Source organism: Fukomys damarensis, unplaced genomic scaffold, assembly GCF_012274545.1.
Source record: "Fukomys damarensis isolate Sample0158 unplaced genomic scaffold, DMR_v1.0_HiC HiC_scaffold_11, whole genome shotgun sequence".
NCBI lineage: Eukaryota > Metazoa > Chordata > Mammalia > Rodentia > Bathyergidae > Fukomys > Fukomys damarensis.
The window spans coordinates 8,970,257-8,976,477 of record NW_022900923.1 but is presented as its reverse complement, the minus strand read 5'-3'; positions in this window follow the sequence as shown (position 1 = coordinate 8,976,477).

Sequence of the window (6,221 nt, the reverse complement as noted above, 5' to 3'; positions counted from 1 at the left end):
CCGCGCGACTCTCGGGCGACACGACCGACCGGGACGTCCCGTGCGGGGCCCTGGAGGTGCCTCTGTCACCCGAGCCTGAGAGGCCGCCTCAATGTCGCGCTTTACTCGGGCAGGCTCGCGGGGCGCCCGGATCTCTGAATGTCCCCTAAGGCGACCGATCCTGTCGCCGCCTGCCCGGGTCCCGTGCGACGCTGAGGCTTGTGTCCTGGTTACCTGAGGACAAGTTAGGGTCCAGACCTGGAGCCTCTCCTGTCGCTCTGGGCGAGTCCCCTAGTCCCCCACGACTTGTGTGGCCAGCTACCCAGCCAAGGGTCGCACAGAGAGGTCGCAGGGCCCTCTGACTCCGCTCCCTAAGGCGCTGTGATTTTACTCTTTATCCGCAGCCCGTGCACGGGAACCCCGCGAGGGCTGCTAGGAGGTGGGGACGCCCGAAAGAACACAAAGTCGTCCGGGTGGAGTGAATACACACTTTACATTACCGCCAAGCCGGGGTAGGGGCTGCTGCTGAGGCAGGAAGGGCGTTGAGAGCTCCGGGCTAGCCCGGCATACCTAGTCCAGCTCAGTCCAGACTACATGGGGGGACCCTGTCTCCAAAATATAAAATAGGACGAGCTACTCACAAACTGTTACGACGCTCATTTAGGTTGAATGCATATGCGGTGTGTGGATGTACTGTGTACAGGTGGGGATAAGTCTGGAAGTGAAGACTTCCTGATTGGGGGGAGGGGGTGACTGAAATTCCTGAGCTGGACCCCAGAAGCTCCCGAGCAGGAGGAATGACAGAGATTGCTCCAAGACAAGTGAGATGCCAGCCTTTGCCTTAAAATGTGCATGTCAGGCTTGTGGGGAGCTGTGTTTATCTGCTTGTTCGGTTGGTTGGTTATTGGTTTTCTGAGATGGTCTCCCTGTGTAGTTCAGGCTGCCTGAACTTAAGGTGATCCCCCTGCCTCAGCCTCCTGGGCACTGGGATCACAGGTGTGTGCCACCACGCCTGGTGTGGAACAGACTAAATTGGGAGATCTTTAGACTCAAAGCAGCAGTTTAGGTTCTGCTCAGTAGCCACTCATGAGAACCTACTCGGTATGCGCCTTTAGCCCAGTTCTCAGGCGGTGAGCTTCGTACTCTGGTACAGGAGGAGCGGGTCACTGTTGTGGCTTGGAGTGAAGCCATACCGTGTGCCCCGGCGAGAGGAATAGCGATGGTTCATGTAGCAGTGGGATCCCAGTCAGGCAAACTCTCCTTCCCCTGAGCTGGTGGACGCAGAACCTGGGGAGCCGCGCTCTGCTTCTCCCTTCCAGCTGGTCCTTGCCAGGTTACAGTGCTCACCATCCACTCGACTACCTGAGCAGGACCTAGGAGATTAGGAGCCTGTCCGGGTCCTGGGCTGTGACCTTGAGGACAGGTCTGGTCCCCTCTCCGGCTCTCCTGCCCTGTGTCCCAGGCTTTGCCCTGGAGCCAGGACCTGGGAGCCAGGGTAAATCCTTTGTCCTTTAAGGTGAGTGTGAGACATTTTATCGCAGAAGCAGGAAGGAGTAATGCTGTAAAATTCACCAACACCCTGAGAGCTTGTGGCCCCGGGTTCAGAGAAATAACTAGGCCTTTTCTTCCTAATTGAGAACTCTCCCAATAGCTCGCTTAGTAGCCAAACTGGCTAAACCCAGCATATTTTAAAGATGAGAAAAATCAAACAGCTCCTCTTGGAAGGAGGCTGCCAACTTGAATGCAAGTCAAGTGCAGCCTCCAGCCTGGGCCCTCCGGACCTCTGCTGGCTCTCGGTTGAAGTCTGAACTGATCTTGCTGGATTCTTGGAGAAACTGCCAATCACAAACACCTCTGAATTTTGACTAGCAAAAAAAGCTGTGCCTTGCTCAGAATGACCGAACAAAGCCAGAGGACACCAGCCCGGGGTTGCCCTCTGATGTTCAATCTCAGAGCAAAATTCAGGAGGGAAATCGGGTTTGGTTTGTTTGGTTTATTTATTTGTTTTGTCCTTTGGAACACGCTTGAATCACTGCCTCAAATATGAACGGAAATCTGTCACCAACAACGCGAGGGCCAAGGTTTGATTTATTTTTTAAGCTGCTCCCGGAGGAACAAGCACAAAACAAGTAACAAACAATGCAGTAAAAGTCCAGCGCCAGTGTGGGCCGGCGGTGTGGGGGAAGCCGGCATGGGCAGAGGGCCACAGCAGGGCTGCAGGCCGAGGTCGAAAGGCAGCAGAACCCGACGGTCCAGGCCAGCAGCAAAAGGAGCTGCGTTCCCCGGGAGGCAACAGAGGGCCTAAGTGCAGGGAGTCTGAAAGTTCGGCCCAGAAACCGAGCCCTGACAGCGGCACAGGACCCAGAGCATCGTGAGGCCTGGTGTCCCTCAGCAGGGACACCCTGGCTCAGGTAGTCAGTGCCGAGGGTCAGACTTGGTGCCTGGTCTGTTGTTAGCCTCTCACCGAGGGTGAGAGAAGGTAATCAAGGCAAAAAGAATGCACCAGGTGTGTTGGCACACAAACCTGTAATCCCACACTCCAGGAGGCTGAGGCAGGAGGATAGCAAGGTTGAGCCCAGCCTGGGCAGTTTAGCAAGACTTAGTGAGACCTTGGCTTGGATTAAAAAGAAAAAAAGTGTGTGTGTGTGTGTGTGTGTGTGTGTGTGTGTGTGTGTAATTATATATTTATGTATTTTATGTTATATAGCTATATATACAATTTATATATAATTATATATAATATGTAATTTATATATGTGTGTGTATGTATATATTTTAGGGGGCCGTTGAGACAGGGTCTTGCTGTGAAGGTCAGGCTAGGCTTGAACTCACTATGTAGCCCAGGCTATCCTCAAATTCACAGCCATCCGCCTACCTCAGCTTCCTGAGTGCTAGGATTATAGGTGTGTGCCTCCCCACCCTGTCAAAATTTTTAAAAAAGGTGAGGGGGGGCTACGGATGTAGCTCACTGCATGCAGTGGCCCTGGGTTTAATCCCCAGTACCATAAAAACTAACAAACCCCAAATGCCAAAATACAAAAGTTTAGACAGATGTCGTGGTGCATACCTGTAATCCCAGCAATTGGGAGGCTGAGTCAGGAGAATTACCTTAAGTCTAAGGCCAGCCTGGGTTTCTTATGCATTCAAGGCCAGCCTGAACTAAAAGGTGAGAGCCTGCCTCAAAATCAACAACGAACAAACAAAATCATTTTTAAAAATTAAAACATGTTTTTACGAGAGTATTACTCATGTTTGTCTGTAAAGATGACGCTGACCAGTGTCAGCATTGTGAAAGGCGTAGGACCTCCTGATCTGTAGGATCTTGTGGTCCCCAAGAGCCCGCTCACGGGACGGAACAAGGTGGCAGACTCCAGGGAGGTTTCTGGAACGCTCTGCTTTATTCAGGAAATGCACGGGCTTATATAGGGAACCATGGGAGGAACGTTTAACATTTGGCAATATCTTATTGGCCAGACATGGCGGAGTGATTTTTCTTGGGCCAGGGGAAGGAGTCACGGACTAGGGGCGGAGGTGTAGCCTGTTGGACCCAGTATCTACACACCTAGGCGAGTTAGCTCAGCCTTAGCAAGGTCTCCTAGTTAGCTCAGGAGACAGGAGTGCTGCGCCAGGCTTGAACTTCTCCCACATAGGATGAGGGAAATTCAGGAGCTGATCCGAAGGGTTAATGTCAGTCGTCAACCTGACCAGCTAGAGAGACTCTGAGGACCCTTCTGAGTTTGTCTGGGAAGATCAGTGTCTGGTCCTTGGCCACTGTCTCTCTTCCTGCTCAGTTTCCCAGATGATGTGAGGTGATTAGTTTTGCCCCACCACGCCCTCTGCCACTGCATTCCTGCCTTGCAGCAAGCTTACCCCGGACTGAACCCTCAGAAACTAGGAGCCAAATTGAACTGTCTCCTCCTGTAGATTGGGTATGCCATCAGCGGAAAGCTGGTTAATATATGACTTTTAAAAGTTCCTGCATAAAAACTATAAAAAGAATTAAGATGTATTATGTACATGGACCAACTCCGAATGATGAATATAATTATGTACCACACACATGTGCTAGTAAACATGAAATGTTTCACATGTAGAAAAATTACTGTGTGCCTTTGGACAGGTTATTAAACCTCTCTGGGCTTCAGTGAGCAGGTGTAAGAAATGGCTTCTTGGTGCTGGTGTGGTACACACCTGTAATTGCAGCACTTGGGAGGCTGAAGGAGGAAGATCACCATGAGTTCGAGGTTAGCCAGGGCTACATAGTGAGTTCAAAGCCGGCCTGGACTACATAGTGAGACCCTGTCTCCAAAGAAAGGAACGAAAGAGAAATGATTTCTTAATCCAATTTAAGAGCTGCTGAAGGGGAAGAAACCACATGATGGGTGCTCACAGCTGGGACCTTCAATTTTTCAGGTTGGTAGGGATTAAACAAAGGGGGGTTCTGTCATTGAGCTACCTCCCCAGTCTCTCTTTTTTTGGGGTACTGGGGATCAAACTCTGTTCCTTGTGCTTGCGAGGCAGGCCGCAGAACCACTGAGCCAGATCCCCGGCCCCCCAGTCCTTTCTATGTATGTATGTATGTATGTATGTATGTATTTTTATTTTGAGACAGGGTCTTACTAAATTGACCTGGCTAGACTTGAGCTTACAACTCTGCCTTAGCCTCCCTCGATTCTGCCTCAGCCTTATTATGGTGGTGTACACCGTCATACCCAGCTAGACCACCTGTTTTTGGGGGGGTCACTGTGAATCCAAGGCTGTTTTAAACTGGCAAATTCAGGAACCAGTTTTTTGTTTATTTGGTTGGCTTTTTGAGACAGGACCTGCTGGGCAGCCCGGGCTGACCTCGAATTCATTGAGATCCTCCTGCCTCGGCCTCAAGAATGGTGTGAGGCATGAACGGCCACATTTGCACCATTTCACCGCCACATAACTCATCCTCGCCAGCTCACCTGGGGTCACTTTTCCTGGCTGGAAGGGCAGGGCCTCTGGAAAGGAGGCAGCGCCAAGCTACACCTGGTGCAGGACAGGCCTTCTGTGGGGCAGGGCTCCTGCTTTTCCTCCAGGCGAGACCCTGACCCTTGGCCTCCTCACAGGCGCGCTGGCCTCTCTCCTGCTCTTCCCTCCTCCTGGTAGTGCGAATCCTTGCCTGTCCCCGGGAGCTGAGATCAAAGGTCACTTCCTCAGGAAGTCTCCAGGCCCTGGTGAGCACCCTTTCAGGGCTTGTAGCATGGATCGATCTGCATTAGACCAAGTGGCTGGCCACGGCAGCTCCCCGAGGGCAGGCGGACATAGTCCTCTGTTCCAGCTTTACACTGACGGTGCAGCTGAGAAATTCTCTCCCGAGCACACAGCCTGAGCTCCAGCCCCGCACTGCGACCCGGACGTGTTTAGGTATTTTTTGTTTGTTTTTGTAGCCAGGCTGGCCTCAAACTTGCAGCGATCCTCCTGCCTCAGCCACCCCAGCGCTGGGACTACAGGCCTGCGCCCCCACGCCCTGCCGGACGCGGTCATTTTGAACTTCATACACAGAGTTGGCGGGAACGAACCGGCCTGAGCATCTGGACCCTATGTGCCCAACGACAAATAGTCCCGCTCGGGAGCCCCGCCGCGCCCTTCCCCGATTCCCGATTCCCGTGTCCCTCTGTAATTACGCCGAGGACCGGGGGAGGCGGCCTATTTGGCAGTGACGCCTCCGTCACAGGTCACCCCAGGTCTGAGTCTCCAGCGATGCGCTCCCAAACTGGGTCCCCGTTCACACAAGGCGTCTGTAGGGTGAACTGGTTCATTGTTTTGCCGACTGCTTTCTTCAGTTTCTTTAACACCCGGATGTCTTCCGCATCTGGCGTTTTCATTCTTTCAGCACCAGAGAATGCAGACTCATTCCTGAGATCTGCAGGTCTGCAAAGGCTGCGGGCGATCTGAACCTCTCCGGGCCGCATTTTGAGTCCCAGACAGTGTGAGCTTGCGCTTGTTTTTTGTTTTTTAATCAGGGTCTTGCTGTGTTACCCTGGCTGGTCTTGCACTCCTGGACTCAAGCGGTCCTTCCCAGCTGCTGTGATTCAACTGCGTGCCACCGTAGCCCATTCAAAATCACACTCCCGGCCGGGGATTCAGCTCAGTGGTTCCGCCCCTGCCTCGAAAGCACAAGGACACGAGTTCGATCCCAGCACCAAAGAAAAAGCACACTCTCCGACCCTAGAAGGAGGGTATTATATAGAGTTAAGATCTTCCCAGGGTGG